Source organism: Pollachius pollachius, assembly GCF_949987615.1.
Source record: "Pollachius pollachius genome assembly, chromosome: 11".
Taxonomy (NCBI): Eukaryota; Metazoa; Chordata; class Actinopteri; order Gadiformes; family Gadidae; genus Pollachius; species Pollachius pollachius.
This window is the reverse complement of record NC_136944.1, coordinates 12,602,429-12,627,488: the sequence shown is the minus strand read 5'-3', so window position 1 is coordinate 12,627,488 and position 25,060 is coordinate 12,602,429. Positions and strand designations below refer to the sequence as shown.

The 25,060-nt window shown below is 42.2% G+C and overlaps 2 gene segments (V, D, J or C); both read left to right on the top strand.

Annotated features, from left to right (window-relative positions):
* The first annotated feature begins 7,439 nt into the window (after nt 1-7,439).
* LOC307082810 (Ig mu chain C region-like) lies at nt 7,440-10,725 on the top strand. The segment is given in 5 exons: nt 7,440-7,484; nt 8,188-8,478; nt 9,258-9,575; nt 9,670-9,978; nt 10,238-10,725.
* A 368-nt stretch (nt 10,726-11,093) lies between these two features.
* On the top strand, nt 11,094-18,741 carry LOC307082148 (Ig heavy chain C region, membrane-bound form-like). The segment is given in 12 exons: nt 11,094-11,607; nt 11,813-12,901; nt 13,082-13,375; nt 13,604-13,627; nt 13,898-14,218; nt 14,399-14,692; nt 14,921-14,944; nt 15,215-15,535; nt 15,716-16,009; nt 16,818-17,105; nt 17,525-17,670; nt 17,793-18,741.
* The last annotated feature ends 6,319 nt before the right edge of the window (nt 18,742-25,060 follow it).

Here is a 25,060-nt window from a genome sequence, read left to right as displayed (position 1 = left end):
TGCTTCACTGCTTATTAGCGCTACTTAGAAGACGGCATTTAATTCTTACTGTACCCGATTATGTATTAAGGATATTTATGAAAAAAAGGCACGTATGTGCTTTATAGCTTAATATTTACACTTAACCTGGGTAATTTCGCCAGAACATTAGAAACATTTATTCCATAATTTCCGATTCCCTGGCAAATGACGTAACAGGCCATCTGACTTAACGACCGAATCAAACGAACGAATCGTGATAGTGAACGGAACTGAAAGAACTGATTCGCGGAAAAGAATAGTTCTGCCCATCCCTAGTGGATATAAATACAAAAGATGATACAAACAACAGGTGACTAAATACAATTCTATCATTCCGCATTTATTTAAAAAAATATAACGGCCGGATTTTGATTTTGAGAATGCATTTCGAGAGCGTCCCATAGAAGTCAATGAGTCCGTCGACGGACGGAGGTAATGTGAACGAGGCCTCAGTATTCGGTGTCCGAAGACACACTTTTCTGAAACCAGGTCCCAGGGTAGATAAGTTAAAAACGGACCTATGTGTTTTCGTGTTAAGATTCGTGTGGATGCCCGAAACGCAAACGATGACGTCCTCGCCCCCGCCACCAGCTGGGCGAGTTGCGTTGAATACTTTTATTTTTTTTGGATTTGTATTATTTTTGTAGCTTTAAATACAGCCCCTTAGTAAATTTAATTACTAGCTGTACATTAAAAAGTATTTCTGCTCAATTTAAAAGGTTCATCTTCAATCTCCTCCTCGACTGAATGTTTGTATTAGGGCTGTCAAGCGATTAAAAAAAATAATCTAATTAATTACAGGCTGATTGATTAATAAATCTAAATAAATCGCATGCTTACATTTTTCCGAGAAAGTATTTCAAAATAATTTAATTCAAGTCAATGATGGCAGATGAGTGATTCAATGAATAATAGACATAATAGACTTTAAAGTTCAATGTCTCTTTTATTTAAAACATGTCTTTCATTAAGATACGGTGCATTTTAAGATCAAATTAATAACATTTCCATCTCACTCGCTTGAACGCCTGCCTGGACGAGTGTGGCTTGACGAGGCTGGCTGCTAGTGCCAGCTTCAGGGGCTGTGGCAGCTCGTACCTGCGAGCTTGCTACCAAATGTTTTGCATTGAGGTGATATTTAAGGCTTGATGAACTTCGGTGATAGGAAAGTTCCTTGCTACAGAGATTGCAGATAACGGTGTTCCTATCTACAGTTCCGTCTGGGAGTTGTTTAAACTTGAATCTTCCGTTCATGGGGCTGAGCAGCGTCTTCTCGTCTGCCTCCATTTTGTTTCAACGCGAATGACGCACCTGGTCAAAGGGCACTACAGAAGCGCGATTAATCTGCACGTTAATTTGACAGCCCTAATTAATTTTACTGATAGTGAAATGAAGAAACTGCTGCATGGGAAATTGTCAGCCAGGTGACAATTTCAGGTGAGTTTCTCGGCAGACAGCCGAGACCACCTCTGTTGAGATAAATACTATGGTTAGTCAATTTAGAATATTTAAAGAAATGGAAAATAAAAGGCATGAAAAGTTGTTTGATTTCTCCAGTAATCCTTCCTAAATTACTAATAGCGTGGGGATTGAACCCCGGACGACCGGGTGCAAGTACGACACGTAAATCTACGGACTCTCTGTTTTTATTAATGTTCATGGTGTTCCCTTTTTTATTTATTATATGCTTGTACTCCTCATAGACCTCCACAAGCAGCTTCTGTTCGCCTCTGGAAAAGATCCCACTCTGTCCTTTTCGGACATTCGATCCATGATTCGACATTCACGGTTCTAGGCTGGTTACATATCTCGTGAGCGCGCGTAATCCACGATAACGTAAACCTGGATTGAACTTGCCTGAGCAAGGCGCGGCTGAACTGCATTGATGGAATGGCTTTAGCCTCAAGTGGAAGTTGGCGTTAGTTCTAACCGGGCTTAATCAACTCAGCGCCGCTTTCGTTAGCGACTTTGTTGGAATACCCCTCATGTTTTACATAAATATTGTTGTTGTTTTTCATGCTCCATCTCATTACATATCTGTGTATTTGGGGAACGCGTTATACCTAAACATTAGAAACATTTATCTTCCTTGATTTTAACATCTTCAAGGTGGCATTGTCGACTTCACTTTTATTACAGCTTAACTCCTTGCCACACTCCGGTTACATATACACTAAACTTGTTATGAATACGGTATGTAAACGACCAAAATTGGAAAAATATATATTTTATTTTATTATACCAGCCTAACCTGGAAATAGAGAGTTTTCGAGAGAGCACAATTTAAATTTGCTCAGCGAGTCACTCTGGGAATGAGTAATATACTCATTCCCCAATTCCCCTGGATCTGAACATTAACCAATCACATCGGTGTATTTGATATAGGCGGGCCAGAAGCGAGCTAAACAGATGACGACAGATCTGCACCGGAATCGGAGTCAGTAAACATTGCAAGAGGTCTACGGATGAACACCAGTTGTTTGAAGCGGCTTTGGCTGCTACAATAAAAGAGTAAGACATGGCTTTTCCTCTAAAAGTAGGAACAGATGACGGCCCTCAAAGCTTTCCTTTGCAAGAATGAAGTTTTTGCTGTTTTACCGACCGGATACGGCAAGAGTCTAATCTATCGGTTAGCTCCGCTGGTAGCTTAGCGTATGGGGCTCTGGATACGTCACCCCGTGTATTCTTCTGATTGGTCATAGTGTTATCCAATTGCGTGCAGTGATATTTTCAAATGCATGCTTGGTGCCGCCCGTCAAGTTGGACCATTTTCATTACTCATTGCCAGACCCTACAGCTTTTTAGATGTGGGTGTGGATGTCCAGGCTAGTGTATGCCAGCATTACAAGTATGGGATACGTTTTCTAAATCGTCAAGGTGTGACAGGAGCATAGAGCAGAAAGGATTTCGCCGGTTTGTTAAGACCCCATGTTAATGTTTTGATGAAAAAAAGCCAGGATTTTCTTTCAACCCACTACCTCTTGCTGTGTCCGCGTCTTCCAAAATTGTGCAGTTTGCGAGCCATTGACATCCATTCTTTTACAAACTTACAAACAGATTGTTTAGCATATTTCATTGCTGTTTCTTAGTTTCGTCCAACACATGTAAGCACATACAAACTGTCCAGGCTAGGTAATTCTCTGCAAAAGTCCCATAAAGGAACAAATCAACAAGTTTAGATGTTTACACGCCACTAGGTATGCTCAAAGACTTTGAATCTGAGGCGCACAGTATTCTGAGCGATTTAAGGCAGTGTAATAATTATGAAAAAATAGCCACTTTTCAATAAGAATAACCCAACCCTAACATTCAAGAATTCTAATTGCACGCCTCTCAGGCTCATTGTCCGTGAGCATGTGCAGTGGGTAGTAGATACTGTGCCAACCCCACCGCCGGCCAGGGACAAGACACTTCAGCACCATGGACAGCGCCCTCCCCGCGGACAGGTAGTAAAAGGGAGATACATACCCCTCCGCGCAGCTGCGCAAAATCGCCCATCAAGCATGCCCAGGCAATCACGGGCATTGGGGGCACCTGGGAGAGGGGGACGGGTAAAGGTCTTAAGGGCTGGAGACGAGAGAGACAGGAGAGTGGACCGGTAGCAGAGAGTCACGATAGCAGACGAACGCTGCATGTTATATTAACAACCGAACGCTTCCCTTCAACTGGAGTGAGCCGGAGACGGGCCTGACCTGGAGGCCCCCTCACCCTTATACCCCATCGAGGAAGAACCTGAGTTGTATTGCATTTTCCGTTTTGTTCCTGGGCTCCACAAATAAATCATCACAACGCAAACCTGTCTGTTAATTTCATTGAGAACTACCCGCCGACGACGAGGGGGTTGCCACATTGATGGAGAACGCGGGCAACGCGACCCCTTGGCTGAACCAAGCCATACCATGATGCAGCCCGCGTAACAACCCGTGACGAGGGACGAGGAAATCGACACATTGCGGAGATGCATGCTCCGAATGGCCGAGCAACTCGTCCGAGATCCTGCCCACGCCGCCCCCCACGAAGCGGCTGACCAAGATGGGCACAGACGACGACATTGAGGCAAACCTCGAGATCTTCGAGTGGACCACAGACTGTGAGTGATGGCCAGCTGACCAGTGGGGCGACATCCTGGCGCCCTTCCTAACCGGGGAAGCCCAACATGCCTACCGGGATTTCACCATATTCCAGGTGGGACACTACCTGACACTCAAACGGGCCATCCTCGCCCATTATGGGCACAGCCTCCCGGACCAGGCGCACCGCTATCATGACTGGTCCTACGATCCGCACGGCTCAGTGAGGAGCCAGATTTCCCACCTCATCCGACTGGCTGAGTGATGGCTCGCAGAAGGAGATGGACCCTCGCTACAGGGCTGGCTTGTGATCGACCGCTGCTTCCGGTCCCTCCCACCCGGCACCAAACGCTGGGCCTCCGGCAACCAACTCCGATCCATGAACGACCTCCTCAAACTCCTTGAGAACCATCAGCTGACCCAGTGGTTGTGCGGAGGCCTGCACAGCCCTGCAGCCCGGAGGGAGTGAGACGCGGACCGAACGGCGCGGACAGAGACCCCGGTCTCCCAGACCCCGCCCTTCCGAGCTCCAGCCTACCCGGCTCAGACCACCGCAACCCGCAGAGCAACTGCCCTTCCGGTTCCGAGAGAGGAGTGGAGATGTTATAGCTGTGGCCAGAAGGGCCACCTCGCATGCCATGGCCCCGGATCGGAAGACGTTTCCATGCACATGGCCAGCCCGTCCGACCGGAGAGGAGGAGCCCGCCTTGGTACCACCTGCTGGTCACATGAAAGAACCGTCTCCCCGAGCCTGCCGATACGGGTGGGACAGCACGACACCCATGCCCTCCTCGACTCGGGAAGTGTGGTCAATGTGGTCGAGGTGGGTTGCATCCACGGTAATGTTGAGACATACCCCACGAGCCGTATCAGCGTACAAACCCCGAAGGGGACCATCACGGTCCAGGCCAGGGTGGTGCCTAACCTGCCCATGCCCCTTTTAATTGGACGGGACTGCCCCATTTTTTGAAAGACTGCTAGGGGCAGAACTCCGCCCATCTCGACCCCGACACCAAAGAGGCAGACCGCAGCCCAAGCCCCGCTATCCCATTCCGACTCCGACGGCGACGAGTCTCCAAAGAGAGAGAGAGACCCGCGAGTGTGGTGGTTCGCCGGCCTCGCACCTCGTTCATGGAGTCCGTTCCCCCAGGCACGCCGGACACGATGACCGCCTCCGAGCGGACACCCCCGCCAGACGAAAGAGAGAGCTCGCCCCTCACTGAGTTCTCGGACTTCCCTCGAGAAGTCGAGAAATCGGACGATGACTCCCTGAGGAACACCTGGAGATGCGTGCAGACCCACAACGGACTATCAAGGGACTCGGTGGCCGGCAGTACCCACACTTCAGCACACGGGGGGGGGGGGGGGGGGGGGGGGGGGAGAAGGAACAGTTGGTTGTTCCACAAACATGCGTGAGCAAGTTGTTTTACATGGCCCACTCACATCTCCGGGGAGCTCATCTGGGGATGGATAAGACCAGGGACCGGGTATTGGACAGTTTCTACTGGCCTGGGGTAAAGAGGGACATAGAGGACTACTGCCGAGCCTGCCCCGGATGCCAACACACCGCCCCAAGACCCTCGGCACGTAACCCCCTGATACCCATGCCCCTGATAGAAGTCCCATTCAACAGACTGTCGTTAAACATCGTAGGCCCCCTCCCCAAGACAAGTCGAGGCCACCGCTATGAAGAAATCTAGAAATGGTAGATTACGCAACCCGCTACCCGGAGGACGATCCTCTCCACGCCGCCACAACCATGGCGGTGGCGAGAGAATTGATGCTACTGTTAAGCAGGGTGGGAATAGTCAGGGAGATACTGACGGATCAGGGCTCATGCTTCATGTCCCGTGTGTTGAAAGACCTCAGTCTGTTACAGGTTTCCACAATACAGAATGCATTGGCTCGATCAAAACACACCCTCCTTAACTAACGGTCACGAGTTCATGACATTTTCTGAATTATCGCTCATCATAAAATGCTGCAACGTTCAGGATTATAATCTGACAACACCGTCTGTATTGGCTGGCCAACTTCCTAATCAGGGAAATAACTTGATAGGGGGTGAGTTGAAAACATCATGGTTTATTTACATCTGGACAGACAATGTCAACAATTAACCTGGGATCTTATGAAACTGGCCAAATCCTTTAACGGTTTTGTGAAAAACAATTGGTGACGTCAGGGAAGCTATAGGGCGTGAGAGACCCCATAATGTTTGTCTGGATTGCGGGCCCTTAGCATGTCAGGCAGGCCCTTGACATATATTTATGTATCAAACGGAATTCGTCTGAGCACTGATGCAATGTCACCTTTGTCTTGGTCCACTATTGAGTGAGACCGCTGCATCCTGTATCAGATAAAAATGGGCTGCAATGTATTCCTTTGGAGCAATAACAGCCATCAATGTACTCCTTAGAAAATAACTTGTTTTTGCAACAGACATGTTCAGATTAAATTCTAACATTATTTAAAGGTTCCCTACAAAATAGGGTTAACTTTTTGTTTATTATTGTTTCTAATCCAGGTCTGGCAGAAGACTAAGTCTCACTCTGAAATCTTGTTGTTGCATGGAACTTTCTCTGTTGTCAGTACGACCTCAACTCTCCTTCACCCAAATATTTTAGATAACAGTAAGATACGCTTTCTGTATTCCAACACAACATACTCCTCTCTCTAGCTCTCACTCACGTTTCCACCGTTCGCTTCCTGAAACAACTAAACTCTCCTGAGACTTTTGCTTGAGTCAGATTACGTTGGGCATAAAAACAAACACGAAATATATATCTCTAGGGATTAGGGGTTAAATGCTATTTCCTGCCTGCCAACCGCTCCAAAGCATTTTACCTTTTCTTAACTGCTTTAAGAGAATGATTAAACAGCCTCTCTTTGCTATTTGGAGTTTCACAAAAAAAATATCAAAAACGACCAACTACGTCAGCTTTGTTCATACCGGCTTTCTGCTACTATAACAATACAATTGTAAATTATTTTGAAAAAAAAAATGTATTAAGAAAAAGGAATTTGTCTCAATTTCATAACAGTTCAATCACCGGTAATTCATTTATAGCACTGTAAATCAAATGTTCAAGAAAAGTTTGTGTTGCATTGACTGACCAGAGAAAACCAGAGTGGAGCTTTGCTATATTTTTGCACGGTGGTGCTATTGATATGAAACACTGTGCTACTACTTTGACTACTGGGGAAAAGGAACAGTTGTGACTGTCTCTGATTCAGGTAATGCACCTTTTTTATTACTTTAAACCTTAATAATGTGGAACGAAGTGCACCCCTTCATTTTTTAGTTTTTGTAAGAGGTTTAAGTCAGTTTATTTCACTGTGACTACGGCTTTGACTACTGGGGTAAAGGGACCTTGGTCACTATTACAGGAGGTAAGTCCACTTTAACTGTAGTTTTTAAGGCATTTTTTTGTCTTACATTTTATAGGAATTGCATTTGTTGTGTGTATGGTTTTACGCATTCATTATTTGACTGCACTTAAATGATGGGCACAATATATTATACGTTGACTTTTGAAATACAACTAAAATGAAAACAAAAGTATTATATTTGTATTAATTAATTAATGATTTAACAGCAGTCGCTAAGGGCAATATTAACTGCTTTACACCATTCGACTAATGGGCAAGGGAAACAAATGTTTTTAAACAAATAATAATGCAAATCGGTTGTTTCAACTGTAATCTTCACCCCGCAATGTTTTTATGCTTTGTAATACCAATAATATTCATTTTAAGTAATAGTGATAATATGTCACATATAATGTTTTGATCATTTGCATTGAAATGCATGAATCATCATCAATCAATAATTACAGTAAATAATGCCATAGAAATACAAATTTATTTCCGTTTAGTAACGGTATTAGAAATATTTTATGTGGTAGTAGTTGGTTTTCTGGTCATTATCCAGTAGCTTATTTTTGTAAACCTGATGCTAAAATATTCCTGTTTTCTTATGATAATTCAAAAGTAAGATAATGTTGAATGTAATTCCTTGTGTATTAATTACAAATATCTTGTTATGTATCTCTTTCCATGTGCCTTTCTCTCTCTGCCTTTCTCTCCTTTCTAGCGGTGCAAGCCCCCACTGTCTTTCCGCTGGTCCAGTGTGGCTCAGGGACGGGAGAAGTCACTATTGGCTGCATGGCAACTGGCTTCACGCCGGCTTCACTCACTTTTAAATGGGAGTTTGGAGGAAGCGAACTGACAGACGCCGTTCAGTACCCGACCTCTAAGAAAGATAACCGGTATACAGGAGTCAGCCAGATCCGCGTCAGGAGACAAGATTGGGACACCCTGAAGCCTTTTACCTGCTCCGCGGTACACGCTGGCGGAACGATCAGCGCCGAATTACATAAAATAGGTAGGATTATGTCCATTCAAGTTGTAATTGTTTAATGGTTTAATATTGTATTGTCTGACAATTTAAATTTGTATCATAATACAATACCATTAATGTGACAAAAAATATATATTATGCTATTGCCGTTATGACATAAGTCGTAACGGCAATAGCATAATGATCTGCTACCATTATTGCAATACAGTTGATATTAATATCTCACATTCCGAGTTGGCTTAACCTTGTAATAGCGTTCAATAAATCAAATGATGGACCAATCCTTAGCCTGTTCTATTGCTATACTGGTATGCCTACTATAAGGCCTTTATAGCCTACATCTTGTTGATCTGGAGTTGATAGACTAGACAGACTATCATAGAGATTAAAATGTGTATCGCTGGAGGGCAGAGGCTACCGCTGGTGCGTTACATGCTTGTTCAGCCTTTGCAATACATACTGCATTGTTACTTTGCTTAACCGACGGTTGGTCCTTAACTCTACTTTACTAGTACTATTACTTCTACTACTGCTACGACTACTTCTACTTTACTAATGACTTTTATTTATCTCATCTCTGCTGGATATTTTTTCCTCCCTCTTTCTTCATGTATTATTTACTGCTCACAAATAAGCTATATATGTCATGCTATGTTGACATTTTATGTACAATTGTTTAATTGGACAAGCAAGTCCGATCGTCCAAATGTTTTTAACATTTTCAGTCACTGAATACAGTGTATTCGGTGTATTTATTGTCCTCTGTATCGTCCACATATCGATCTTGTTATACTGTTTTACAGAGGTGGTTCATATGTTGCCAGCTCTGAGTATCTTGAAGTCTGAGACTGAAAGCAGCCAGATGGTTTCCTTCGGCTGCTTTGCCGCTGGTTTTTCACCAAAGGATTATACGATCACATGGTTGAGAAACGGCAAGAAAATCGATCAATCTCAAAGCAGCACTTCTTCTGAGAACGGGACTGGGACTTTCTACAATGCAGCAAGCTATATCCAGGTGCAGGAAAATCACTGGAAGGATGATGGAACTAATATCACATGTAGGTTTGCAAATAGTAAAGAGGATGTGGATGCCTATCTGACCTATGGTTCGGAATGTGACGGTGAGTAAATATGAATCACAAGTAATTCAAATAAATGTTTTAGGCAACCTTGTTGAGGGGACTTGAAACTGATGTGTTCTTCTCTTTCCAACAGGCAATCCAACGTCAACAAAATTGGAAATCGATATCTTGCCAATCTCACTTGAGACAATGTATTTGGAACATAATGCTGAACTTGTTTGTGAGGTGCAAAGTAGTGATCCCGTGGATGTTAAATGGTTTAATGAAAGTGGTGAGGTGTTATCCATATCGCATTCAACTCAGAAACCAAATTCAAAAACGTACATTGCCACAGCCGAGATAACGTACGATGAATGGAGCAAAGGAATGAATTGGTACTGTGAGGCTTCGTTTAAAGATTCAATAGAGGGGCCAACGAGAAAATACTTTGTGAAGAATAATGGTGAGTACATGTTTTCAGATTATAAAACCAAATGACAAAACTGCTATATAATTTAGAATATTTTTCTGATTTAATCCATAGCCCTAAATAATGGGCCTATGCATGATTATCAAAATGCATGAAGTAGTTATTAATTGCGGTTAAAACAAGGCTAAATATGTTGATTGAAATATTTATTTATTTATGTAAAAACTGATTTGGTATTTGGGTAAAACTATGTAATACATAGCATAGGCTAATTGTTCTCTCATACTTGCAGGACCAAATAGAGTTCCTCCATCCGTTTATCTGCTCCCTCCAGTAGATGATTTAAGTTGCACGAACATGACCCTGACTTGCTTTGTGAAAGACTTCTACCCCAAGGACGTTTTGGTGCATTGGTTGGTTGATAATTTGAAAATAGATGGAGAAGCTCTTTATTCACACAAAACAACAAACGTTATTGAAAACGGTGGCTTGTTTTCCACTTATGGCCAACTTACCTTCAGCTCTGACCGTTGGAAAGACGGCAGAGTGTTTAGCTGCGAAGTCTACCACATGTCTATGGATTCCAAAAACCAACCCATTGTCAAGTTAATTGCTGAAAAGTCATCAGGCAATGTTAACATTATCAACATGAACCTGTGTCCTTCTACGTGCTTGCCCCAGTAGATGTTGTTTTTCTGTGTGTGATGTAATGCTGCATGTTTGTCTTTTTAAAATGCTGATTCAAAATCAAAATAATAAAAAAAAACATTGAACTTTAAATCTTGTTAATGTTCGTCCAATGTAGCAGAGTTAATCTATGCATTTTACCTATGAATGAATGCAAATTGATAGTATACATAATATATAATATAATATACATATAGAATATAAATTGATACAAGAAACATGCCACGTGACAGATGAGTCAGGCATTACATCCATCAGTTATTCCAGGCTACTTCATTGAAGTTGAGCATTCGTTGGCAGTTTGCAGAGCACCCATCCCTCTCAGAAAACGAAAACTACACATTTAAGATTGTTCACATGTTTTTATTTGTTTTGTCTTGTTTCTGTGTGCTTTGTTTGCCTCTACTGGGTCTTGCCCTGAAGAAGACAATTTTTCAATTAGTTTAGACTCTTCAAATCAATCCAATTCCTCCAAATGACTACAGCAAACTATGTTCAACCACATTACATTAGAAGTCTTTAAAAAGCAAGTCTTGGTGCATTGTTATTATTGTGTTACAATCTGATTATATACAAGTAACTGATAACAAAGAATAGTATATTTATCTTAAACATCTTCATATCTACAAATAAATATTTATTTTTGCGGGACACTATACATGCTGGAAAATATAGTTAGTTCATACCAATTATACCAGTGACAGAAGTTGAGTATCAAGCATTGATATATGCTGGACTCTCATTTAATATTTCCTGGTGATATTATGTGAAGAAATGTGAAATCATCAAGAGTATATTATCAAGTAGTGTTTTATTAACGCTCCCCTCTCCCGACCAGCGTTTCTTGTCCTGACTGAAAGCCAATGGAGTAAAGCTGTGGATGGACAACAAGATAGCATGCAAAGCACATTGAACACCTTCATCATCCTCTTCCTCATCACACTGGTCTACAGCATTGGAACCACTGCCATCAAGGTACAGAGAGGCTTTGGGCAGTGCACTAATTATTCTGGTACTTTCATTTCTCAGCCAAGATATCTCTAAATGATTGTACATTATGAATAACTATGTCATTGCCAATACTAATCAATTCATAAAAACCATGAAAATAACTAATGGACAAGATTTTAACTTATTTGACACTAATGCTTCTCCCTTCATTTTCTTATATTTATTTTAGATCAGATGAAGGAAGTGTTAATGCCATTTTTTCATCATTAAAAACGATACGAAGAAAGATGACCTTAAAAAAGACTATTTGCTCCGACAAAGCAATTCAATCTACGAAAACAATGATTCTGATAAAATGATATGTAGGTAAAAGGGTTTGTAAGGATTATTTAGCAATACTTCAGAAGAGTACTTGGAGTTTATTTGAGCTGTTCTGCCTGCTGACCTAAAGAGATTCATGGAATTAATTAACTGAACTCCAGCACTCAAATGATCATGTTTAAATCATACAGGTGGTTACCTTACTACTCTGACATAGTCATGGTAGAGAAAAGAAAATGATACTGAAAGTCATGAAAATCATTCTGAGATATTAAAATGTGAAGCATATTTCCATTGCTGGCATACTTAGTCTTGCACCTGGTGTCTTAAATGCAGCACTGAAGCTGCCAAGTTTCACTTCTGCTATTCATGGGGCTTTTTTTATGCCAGTGATCTTGCTTTATGCTCCTGCCCGCTGCCTGCTCAGCCTTGTTCTGCTCTAACATGTGTGCAAACAGCGCTCCACCTCCTCCTCCTCCAGCGACTTGTTTACTTGTGAACAACGCCATCTAGCTTGAAATCAAGGTTATGGAACACTTTGTAAATAGTTTTCTTTTGGTTACATGTACACAGCAAAATGGTGTATATTCAAATATTAAACTCTGAAAATGTCATTGATCTATTGGTGCTTTATTTGGCGGATAATAGAAAACTCATAGTCTGTGCTGTCTCCCAGTGGAGCGGGCTATCCCTCCAAATATCACCCTGTACCCCGTCTGGACCGGCCAGTCTTGGGCCTCGGAGCTGAGCCTGGTGTGCACTCTAAGTGGATTCTATCCAGACAAGGTGAGTGTGGAGTGGTTACTGGACGGCCGTGTGCCAGAAACAAGCCCAGTCCAGAACAAGCTGCAAAGTGTTAAGGAAGTGAAGAAAACATTCACCCTCAGCAGCAAGATTCAGCTGAAAATTGAGGAGTGGAGAAAGGGCCCAACTGTTCAGTGCAAGTCAAAATATGGACATGGCAAGGAGGAGACAAGAAACATCAGTATCTGTGCAAGTAAGTTCAAGTACCTTGTTTCTCAAAGAACATATGTCAGAATGCCTTTGCCTTCTCCTTTACTGCTCGCAGCAAATAGACAGTGAAATCCTTGGCCAATTTGGGTTTTTTATTAAGCTGCACTGGCTCCATTGGTATTGGATGTTTATGTGTGATAACAATTATTTTTTTCCCTGACAGTTTATTCATACCCACCATCCGTTCATCTAACGACTCCCAGCTTCAAGACGGTCATCGAGGCAGGATCTGATGTCACAGCAGCATGTGTGGTACACACTGCGTTTGACGTCAATGTGACATGGCGTCTGGATGGCAAAGCACTAACAACACCCAACCTTATAACCGAGGTTAAAGAGGGAGCTTTAACCAGGAGCAACCTCACAGTCTCCTCTAGCCAGTGGAAGAAACTAAACTCCATCACATGTCGGGCAGAACACTGCTTCACTACTGTTGAAAAGAACATGAGTGTGGCAGGTAATACACACAATTGAACATGGAAAAATGAATGACTGTCACTGATCTTAATATTGCAACTGCGCCTTATGGATGTCTTCACAGATGTCCTCTTTTGTTTTTATATATTATGTAGTACTACGATTCTCCGTATTGTTTTCGGTAGACTTGGAGTTATAACTGGTTGCCAAACTAACCAAAAGTTCACATATTGGCTTTTTTTTCATGAATATCACCTTCTGCACAAAGAAAGTCGATGGACAACGGAAATCGGTAATTTACTTCTAATTTTGCTCACCTGTATCAATGTGTGTATTATTATCAGAAAATGATCTCACATGAAATCAACTGCAATATCACATATTATCAGTGCAATGATTCCTTCAAGCTGAAATAATGAGTGAAGTATATTTACACCTTCTGCAAAACGGTGTAGACAGCAAAATGGTGTATATTCAAATATTAAACTCTGAAAATGTCATTGATCTATTGGTGCTTTATTTGGCGGATAATAGAAAACTCATAGTCTGTGCTGTCTCCCAGTGGAGCGGGCTATCCCTCCAAATATCACCCTGTACCCCGTCTGGACCGGCCAGTCTTGGGCCTCGGAGCTGAGCCTGGTGTGCACTCTAAGTGGATTCTATCCAGACAAGGTGAGTGTGGAGTGGTTACTGGACGGCCGTGTGCCAGAAACAAGCCCAGTCCAGAACAAGCTGCAAAGTGTTAAGGAAGTGGAGAAAACATTCACCCTCAACAGCAAGATTCAGCTGAAAATTGAGGAGTGGAAAAAGGGCCCAACTGTTCAGTGCAAGTCAAAATATGACCATGGCAAGGAGGAGACAAGAAACATCAGTATCTGTGCAAGTAAGTTCAATTACCTTGTTTCTCAAAGAACATATGTCAGAATGCCTTTGCCTTCTCCTTTACTGCTCGCAGCAAATAGACAGTGAAATCCTTGGCCAATTTTGGTTTTTCATTAAGCTGCACTGGCTCCATTGGTATTGGATGTTTATGTGTGATAACAATTATTTTTTTACCTGACAGTTTATTCATACCCACCATCCGTTCATCTAACGACTCCCAGCTTCAAGACGGTCTTCGAGGCAGGATCTAATGTCACAGCAGCATGTGTGGTACACACTGCGTTTGACGTCAATGTGACATGGCGTCTGGATGGCAAAGCACTAACAACACCCAACCTTGTAACTGAGGTTAAAGAGGGAGCTTTGACCAGGAGCAACCTCACAGTCTCCTCTAACCAGTGGAAGAAACTAAACTCCATCACATGTCGGGCAGAACACTGCTTCACTACTGTTGAAAAGAACATGAGTGTGGCAGGTAATACACACAATTGAACATGGAAAAATGAATGACTGTCACTGATCTTAATATTGCAACTGCGCCTTATGGATGTCCTCACAGATGTCCTCTTTTGTTTTTATATATTATGTAGTACTACGATTCTCCGTATTGTTTTCGGTAGACTTGGAGTTATAACTGGTTGCCAAACTAACCAGATGTTCACATAATGGCTTTTTTTTCATGAATATCACCTTCTGCACAAAGAAAGTCGATGGACAGCGGAAATCGGTAATTTACTTCTAATTTTGCTCACCTGTATCAATGTGTGTATTATTATCAGAAAATGATCTCGCATGAAATCAACTGCAATATCACATATTATCAGTCTAATGATTCCTTCAAGCTGAAATAATGAGTGAAGTATATTTTCACCTTCTGCAAAATTGTGTAGACAGCAAAATGGTGTATATTCAAATATTAAACTCTGAAAATGTCATTGATCTATTGGTGCTTTATTTGGCGGATAATAGAAAACTCATAGTCTGTGTTGTCTCCCAGTGGAGCGGGCTATCCCTCCAAATATCACCCTGTACCCCGTCTGGACCGGCCAGTCTTGGGCCTCGGAGCTGAGCCTGGTGTGCACTCTAAGTGGATTCTATCCAGACAAGGTGAGTGTGGAGTGGTTACTGGACGGCCGTGTGCCAGAAACAAGCCCAGTCCAGAACAAGCTGCGAAGTGTTGAGGAAGTGGAGAAAACATTCACCCTCAGCAGCAAGATTCAGCTGAAAATTGAGGAGTGGAAAAAGGGCCCAACTGTTCAGTGCAAGTCAAAATATGGACATGGCAAGGAGGAGACAAGAAACATCAGTATCTGTGCAAGTAAGTTCAAGTACCTTGTTTCTCAAAGAACATATTTCAGAATGCCTTTGCCTTCTCCTTTACTGCTCGCAGCAAATAGACAGTGAAATCCTTGGCCAATTTGGGTTTTTTATTAAGCTGCACTGGCTCCATTGGTATTGGATGTTTATGTGTGATAACAACTATTTTTTTCCCTGACAGTTTATTCATACCCACCATCCGTTCATCTAACGACTCCCAGCTTCAAGACGGTCATCGAGGCAGGATCTAATGTCACAGCAGCATGTGTGGTACACACTGCGTTTGACGTCAATGTGACATGGCGTCTGGATGGCAAAGCACTAACAACACCCAACCTTGTAACTGAGGTTAAAGAGGGAGCTTTAACCAGGAGCAACCTCACAGTCTCCTCTAGCCAGTGGAAGAAACTAAACTTCATCACATGTCGGGCAGAACACTGCTTCACTACTGTTGAAAAGAACATGAGTGTGGCAGGTAATACACACAATTGAACTTGGAAAACGAATGACATGCAACTGTGCCTTATGGATGTCTTCACAGATGTCCTCTTTTGTTTTTAGATATTATGTAGTACTACGATTCTCCGTATTGTTTTTGGGAGACTTGGAGTTATAACTGGTTGCCAAATAACCAAATGTTCACATATTGGCTGTTGATTGCATGGATATCACCTTCTGCACAAAGAAAGTCGACGGAATATTACAGACGGAAATCTGTCATTTACTTCTAACTATGCTCACCTGTATCAATGTGTGGATTATTATCAGAAAAATATCTTACGTGAAATCAATTGCAATATCACATATTATCAGTGTAATGATTCCTTCAAGCTGAAATAATAAGTGAGGTATATTTTCCTTCTTGGCTATGTAGCCAAGGCAGTGACCAATTACCTTACACCCACATGACAACGGCAGGGCAGCCAAAGGTGTAGCTGAATGAATATATGGCGGTTCAGACTTTGAGAAAGAACAAACTACATGAAACAGTGAGGAAGGGCCGGAGAGTTCATTAGCTGACTTATAAATTAATGTACATCAATGTGCATTAATTAACAATTTCCATTTTCGAAGGCGTGTGGGCACATCCCTCTGGGATATTTTATGGTTATTTTACCATTTCAGATCCGGTTCTCTGTCGCTTTAAAACATATCCTTGGTAAAGCGTATGCCGATGAAGTCATCATATGCCGGTCGTCCAGTTGCAGAATTTGCCTTTACTCTTGCATATAATAATTCTTAAATGTTGCTTGTGTCAGTCACATTTTGTCATTCTCTTTCAGGATCACTGTTCCATAGCCAGCCTTCAGCTTTGCTTCTGCAGGGTCCAAATGAGCTGGTGTGCCTGGCTTACGGATTCAGCCCTAAGTCCATCAACATCACCTGGCTACTCGACGGCACCACACAGCTCAGGAGTTACAATACTAGTGAACCTCACAGAGGTCCAAAGGGGAAGTTCAGCATCCAAAGCCGACTCCCTCTTTCCCCCCATGAATGGCTCCCTGGGCAGATGTACACCTGCAGGGTGAACCATTGTAACGAAAACATAGCCCTGAACATGTCCAAACCAGGTGTGTACATGCACATGTCTTGCTATATCATTGCTGCATATAAATGGTATGGAATTCAGATGCCAGACTCCTAGTGTAAAATCAAGGTGGTTCTACACAGTCTACAACTGAATAGACCTTGTGTGATTTTGATAATGGACCTACCCATGTTGCTAGATTGAATTCTCTATGGAAAGAATAGATAGGGTTTTTCAGATGGGACTATCTGACACAATTGCAAATGGTGCTAGGTCTATGTTGCTTTCCTCTGAACAAAACTTTAAAACTTTAAATTTAAAACTACTTAGTAATTGTTCTGTAGGATAAGAACAATAAAATAATTGATGATTCTGTCACACAAACTGAGCGTACAAGTCAACATAGAATGTACTCCATACACTTAAAATGTATTCAACATCTGTTTTCATTACCTTTCCTAGAGATTCTTGAAGAAAGTGTGTTATTTGACGAGAACAAACAGGTTTTTGTCCAAGACATGGGGGAGGACAACTGGATGATGACCATTACCTTCCTCCTCCTGTTCTTCGTCTCCCTTTTCTATGGCATCTTGGTCACGGTTATAAAGGTGAGCGAAACAGATGTTGCTTACACAGAAATTTGCTACTGCTTAACGAGATGGTTTTAAAAATGTACCTCAAATACTTGAAACATGGGGAAACTAAATATGCATTATTTGCAATCTTTCAGACAAAGTGAGAAGGACCTCAAGAAACATCTAGTGGATCCTGTAACGTGATGCAGAGGACGCAAAGGAAGCAACTATTTCCATTAGAGCAATTAATTATAACTGATGTATGATGAAAATGATATGAGACCAGCCATAAAGAATATTATAATAAAAAATATAGAATAAAATAAAAATGATATCAATGGTACATGGAAAATTCTAAACATTGTATTAGGATATAAACCGTAAAGTGGAGTCAAGGGAGCCTATATACAGCCTTGTTTGGTTTATTGAGTCAAGATGTGGAACCTTTTATGGAACGTTAAAGATTTAATAGTTGACTGATTTCTGGTCATATACATTACCAGAAAATGTAAAGATTCCTTGTACATAAGAAAGTGATACTTCTTACCTATGTGCTGTTCCGCAACCCTGGCCAAACACACTTTCGGCCTCCGACTCTTCGTACCTTCCCCTTAATAGAATAGAAAGAAATGTATTGTCATCCTATAGAATACAACAAAAGTAGGAACTAAATAAATTATTAATTAAACTACCAAAACAAAGTAAACTGACAACAAACTCAAAACGAAAAGACTGAACTACCAGGTCTCTCTTATCAACACTTTAATACATAAAAAAATAATATGATAATTAAAATTTTCCTACTGTACCCCAGACATGACCATGGCGTTTTAGTGATATACTGGAAGACTGACAAACAAATTGAAGTAGGTCCTTAACAATAAACTTGATTCACTGGTGTTCCAGATCTCTGTCTATAGTTCTGTGAGTTACTATGCTGACAGCCAATGACAAACTTGAGTTATTCAAGATGCTGAATGGCATCTTCTTTTTTACTTTCACTCCACTCTAATTTTAGTTATCCCTGTCTCTTTGAGTCTTCTGTCAGTCAAATATTTGACTTACAGCTGTAGACATGGTGTACATTCAAATGTTTGTAGTATTGTGAATGTCCTGACCTTTTTCCATCAACCTGGACAGATGAATTCATTGGTTGATTAAAAATAGATTTGATTTTGACACTGTATGCAACCGAGTAAGAGTGAATTAATTGAGTATCATACACAAAATACAATTGTTTTTGTTTATCTATACCTTGCTTGTTATACTCTTAGGAAAGATAACAGTCCAACCTCTAATATTTAATATTTCTTAGTAGATTTTATAATGCTATGCAATTGAGGACTGGGAAACAGGATATATGCTGAGTTTATAGTCCATGAACTCAACAACCCATCTGTTGTCGTAGGGATTCCAGTCCAAAAATCTGCAAAAACAATGATCTGATAACGAAGATTCACATGGATGAAATTCCTGTAACTGATTCCTAGAATGCCAACAGAAGTCATTTAGGGGCAATTTAACATTTTACCTCGTCTGAATTGAAATAGTGATAGATGTTCCATTAAGGCTATTGTTCTTTTCTACACGAAAAGCAGGCTGACATAATACTTCTACTGGTATAGACAGATCAGATCACACTTATCCCAAGCGCAAAGACACTTGCACATATGTGTTGTAGTAGTGAGTCGTAGGGACAATACACTGTTTTACCTTTTTTTAGAGACAGATAAATCTTCTCCAGAACCTTGGAGCATCATGAGTTTGGGAATGGCCTGTATCTTTGTTAGTTCTATGCTAGCACTACCCGTCCTATACTCTTAGACTAAATGTTATTTTGAAACTTCTGTTTGAGAAAAACTAAATAGCGAATGTTGTTACATTAACCCAGATGTTTACAGTCACATTTTTACAAGAAAGGCGAAGAAGAAGAAGAAGAAGAAGGGGGCGTTCCAGTCTGTGAAAACGGGAACCCCCCACCAGCACGGGAACGCCCATTTCAGTCCGCAGCTGGATGATATTGCAAAAATAAGTTAAAAAAAAATGATATAAAAAATATATGGTTAAATCATTTACTTTAAAACAAATTTACTGTGTGTCCTTAGGTCTCTAAATGCACAAAAAATGGAAAAGGTAGGGAAACTAGTTCATATTAGTTTGGTGTGGCCCGGTAAGTGCAAGTTTAGCTCCTATAAATGAATGCTAGTTGAATAGCTGAATAATTAAGTGCACCACCAGCTGTGTTTACTACGTCACGACAGCATTGGGACATGGTGATTGTGGGGGGACGTGCGACGTCTGGCCTGCAGGGGGAGTATGGACAGGTTGGGAGCGCACGGGATTGGCCGGGGGGATTGAACCTGGTGGTGAGCAGGTGTCTGCGCTCAGGTCAATCAGGGAGGGTGTACTTATGTGCATGCTTTCTGTTATAGTGAAGAGAGACCAAACCCAGGAGCGAATGGACCACGGAGGTCCGGAGCGAGTGAAACTTACCCCGATCCACCGCGAGACGGCTCTGAATGGACCCTTTTTGTTGCATTTTGAATATTTCTGTTCCGTTTTGACGCATATAAACCGATGTCCTGCGGAGAGAACGACAACCCCGTCTGCTCTCATTGCACGAACCTGTTACAGTGATATAATCATCATATCAAATAATATGCCATAGGCCTATGCAACAATGACAGTTATAACCAAGAAAATAAGTAATCAAATATTTTGCACCACAATGTGCATGCCTCTCTCAAGTAAATGCAACTTCATTGAAAACACGCATGCTGATTCTAAGCATACAACTTGTTTTGAGACTAAATGCCCTGTTATTTTAAATGAAAGGTACACAACCGCATAACATATTGTTTATTTATCCATGCTAAAGATATTGAGTCCAAATGATGAAGAAATGTCTACGGGAATACAAATCAATGATGTGTGTTTGTTGTGATCCAATTTATTTTTTAAACACTTTTTATCTGAATTGTTTTTTTCTCACTCACGTTGAAGGTGGAATATGTACAATTTCGGCAATAAAACATGTAGGAACGACAAGACTTATGTTTTATATTTTATTCTGTACTAAGATGATACAAAATATTTTCAACCATTGCTTATCTCAGGGAGATCCGTTTTTAAATGGAAACCTCACAGGCCATTTTGTCCATTCTTAACGGCGTAATTGAACCTTAAGCACTAGCATCCGGGAAATATCAGAAACACGGGAAACATAGGGAGTGAGGACGGAAGTCTGAGAACTATGATAGCTATCCACTCTATTGTTTTTTTCATTCCATGTATTGCTCACTCGTGATTATTCAGTTGAGTTTGCCGCAACTTCTGTTGCCGAAGCTTTGTAAAGGGTAAACGTACGGGTGAATCAAACTACCCAAGAAGATTATCTGAAAAGAGGAGAGATAGAATGAGAAAAAAAAACAGATTTTGCAGCAGACCTCCTCAAAAACTAACCACGTCCCCTTAAACCCAGTCTCACACCAGAATGTAGTATAACTTTTGACTTTATAACCTTGTATAACTTTAACGGCTCTAAACATGTGACATGCCTAGGTTTTTCTCTAGCTCTTGCCCAGCAGGAAAGGCTCACACTGCATCATCAAATGCTCCATTGAAACGCATTGGCAACACAAGCCATTGCTAGAAATGTATCTACATTTGTTTACAAGAGAGAGAAAGACATTCAACCAGGGTGCAGCTTGGGATTGCTCTGGGAAAATTGTGGGTCTCGAACCCACAAAAAAAGCCGGACCCTAACTAACCCTAACCCTAACCCGAAACCCGACCCCCCCTTCCTGTCCTCTGAGAGGGCCATGGTTTGGTGTGGGGGTCCAAGTCAGATGCTTGAACTCGAAATCCCAGGTATGGCGTTCCCAGGACCTCGGGAAACGTGAGTATACATTTTGGTATCTCTAGCTATCTCGAACGGGCGGGAAAAGGGGCATGACCTCCAACAGTTGAGTATGAAACATAAAACAGCGGGTAGTTTCAAGTTCACCATTTTTTGTGGGATGCAGATGGTGTGTCAGGTGTGTCAACACCGCTGGCCTGTGGACAAGTTTTTAAAGTCTGGGGTCAAAGGTCAAAAGCCGTTGCCGACACCATGCCCTTTATGAATTTTGTATTTCTCCATACTTTTCGTGTTCCATGTTTCCAACTGTTCATAATCTCTGTTCTCCTTGCCCCAAGATCACCAACCCAGTACCTGCCTGCCATTCCACTATGTGTGCTCATCTATCGGCCTACCTGCCAGTAGCGTTGCCTGCCTGTCATCCATCCTCGATTGTCCACCTCCTGTTTATTCCCTACTGCTAACATCCTCCCTCTAATAAACCTCTGGTTTAATTCCACCTCCCTTGTCTGCGTCTGCACTTTGGTTCTCCCCATTCGATTGAAACAGAACGATCTACCCAGTATGGACCCAGCAGACTCAGGTTCATTCCACAAGCCCTGTCCAACCAAGGCTCCCAGGTAGAGCGACATGGTTTATTTCGTCAGGAGGTCATGGAGAAGTTCAGCTTAATGTTAAAGCTTTAGAGTGGGTTTCAGCTATTTGGGATAGCCTGTCTAAGATAGTTTTGTCTCAGAGATGAGGAAGGTTGATGGTGATCTGGTGAGTGGTAGAGATTCGGCCCAATGCTTCTAGCTCTTCATCAGGGATCCCGTTGTGTGGCAGATTACTCTGTGGAGTTTAGGATGATAGCAGCTGACTCCGGGTGGAATAATGAGTCACTCAAAGGTTTTTTATTTTCTTCATGACTCTAGAGATGACTCTGAGAGCTTAGTCTATGCTAATCACTCTAGCTATTAGGCTAGATAACGTCTGTGAGAGCGCCGTAGGGAGCGATGCAGTCGCCCTCCACCTCACTTTTTTTCACCACCACTCGCTAGAGGGAGCGCCGAGCCTTCTCCAACCTTCGGCCCACTCCGTGCTTCTTCTCCCATGCTTCCATAGAGGAACCCATGCAGCTTGGCCCGGCCCGTCTCTCACAAGCAGAACGCCTCCGCTGAGTGTCAGCCAGAGTTTGCATCGACGGCGGCCAGGCCGGTCACTTTCTTGCCTCAAAAGAGCAGGCTCACCAGTAACTGTGGGGATCCTGGTGAGCCGAACAATGCCCCGCCTGTAAGCCAGACCAGGGTTCAGTTTGAAGCAACTCTTCTCTTGGGACAACAATCCCTTCTGTTGCTTGCCCTGGTGGATTCTGGTGAGGATGAGAATTTTCTGGATGCGGACCTCGTTACTCAGGCGGGTATTACCGTAGAGCCACTCGCTTTTCCTCTAGTTGCCAATGCATTAAACTGGAACCATCTCGCCCATGTTACTCACAGTACGGAACCCCTTCCCCTCCTCATCTCCAGTAACCATCGTGAGTTTATCCAATGTAATGTAATTTCATCTCCTCATTCCCAAGTGGTTCTGGGTCTGCCATGGCTAAAATTACATAATCCCTATATAGATTGGTCCTCAGTTAAAAGTCCCATGGCATGCTACATTATGAATACTTTTATATACAGTGGGGCAAAAAAGTATTTAGTCAGCCACCAATTGTGCAAGTTCTCCCACTTAAAAAGATGAGAGAGGCCTGTAATTTTCATCATAGGTATACCTCAGCTATGAGAGACAAAATGACAAAAAAAAATCTAGAAAATCACATTGTCTGATTTTTAAAGAATTTATTTGCAAATTATGGTGGAAAATAAGTATTTGGTCAATAACAAAAGGTCATCTCAATACTTTGTTACATGCCCTTTGTTGGCAATGACAGAGGTCAAACGTTTTCTGTAAGTCTTTACAAGGTTTTCACACACTGCTGCTGGTATTTTGGCCCATTCCTCCATGCAGATCTCCTCTAGAGCAGTGATGTTTTTGGGCCACACAGACTTTCAACTCCCTCCAAAGATTTTCTATGGGGTTGAGATCTGGAGACTCCAGGACCTTGAAATGCTTCTTACGAAGCCACTCCTTCGTTGCCCGGGCGGTGTGTTTGGGGTCATTGTCATGCTGAAAGACCCAGCCACGTTTCATCTTCAGTGCCCTTGCTGATGGAAGGAGGTTTTCACTCAAAATCTCACGATACATGGCCCCATTCATTCTTTCCGTCATACGGATCAGACGTCCTGGTCCCTTGGCAGAAAAACAGCCCCAAAGCATGATGTTTCCACCCCCATGCTTCACTGTAGGTATGGTGTTCTTTGGATGCAACTCAGCATTCTTTCTCCTCCAAACAAGACGAGTAGAGTTTTTACCAAAAAGTTCTATTTTGGTTTCATCTGACCATATGACATTCTCCCAATCCTGTTCTGGATCATCCAAATGCTCTCTAGCAAACTTCAAACGGGCCCGGACATGCACTGGCTTTAGCAGGGGGACACGTCTGGCACTGCAGGATTTGAGTCCCTGGCGGCGTAGTGTGTTAGTGATGGTAGCCTTTGTTACTTTGGTCCCAGCTCTCTGGAGGTCATTCACTAGGTCCCCCCGTGTGGTTCTGGGATTTTTGTTCACCGTTCTTGTGATCATTTTGAGCCCACAGGGTGAGATCTTGCGTGGAGCCCCAGATCGAGGGAGATTATCAGTGGTCTTGTATGTATTCCATTTCCTAATAATTGCTCCCACAGTTGATTTCTTCACACCAAGCTGCTTACCTATTGCAGATTCAGACTTCCCAGCCTGGTGCAGGTCTACAATTGTGTTTCTGGTGTCCTTTGACAGCTCTTTGGTCTAGGCCATAGTGGAGTTTGGAGTGTGACTGTTTGAGGTTGTGGACAGGTGTCTTTTATACTGATAAGGAGTTCAAACAGGTGCCATTAATACAGGTAACAAGTGGAGGACAGAGGAGCATCTTAAAGAAGAAGTTACAGGTCTGTGACAGCCAGAAATCTTGCTGGTTTGTAGGTGACCAAATACTTATTTTCCACCGTAATTTGCAAATAAATTCTTAAAAAATCAGACAATGTGATTTTCTGGATTTTTTTTTTCCATTTTGTCTCTTATAGCTGAGGTTTACCTATGATGAAAATTACAGGCCTCTCTCGTCTTTTTAAGTGGGAGAACTTGCACAATTGGTGGCTGACTAAATACTTTTTTGCCCCACTGTAGGTGTTAGTGGGCCCCTAATACAGTACTTGAAGACGTTCAAGAAATTCAGCCTTGGTGCAGAATTACAGCCACTACGAGCCAGTCCCACAATGAGCTTTCCACAAACGTGCTGTTTTTAGATGCGGGTCAAGGTGGAGGCCACGGTACCATGCGCTCGTGTTTACAGTGGATGTATCGCAATGGCGAGGCACACATAGCTTTTGGCCGTGTTCTGTAAATATTCTAGAACACTCCGGGTGCTCCGGTGGGAGTCCTGGAGCTCTACTGTATATCTAAATAATATCATATTATACATAGATATCTATATCATATAACATA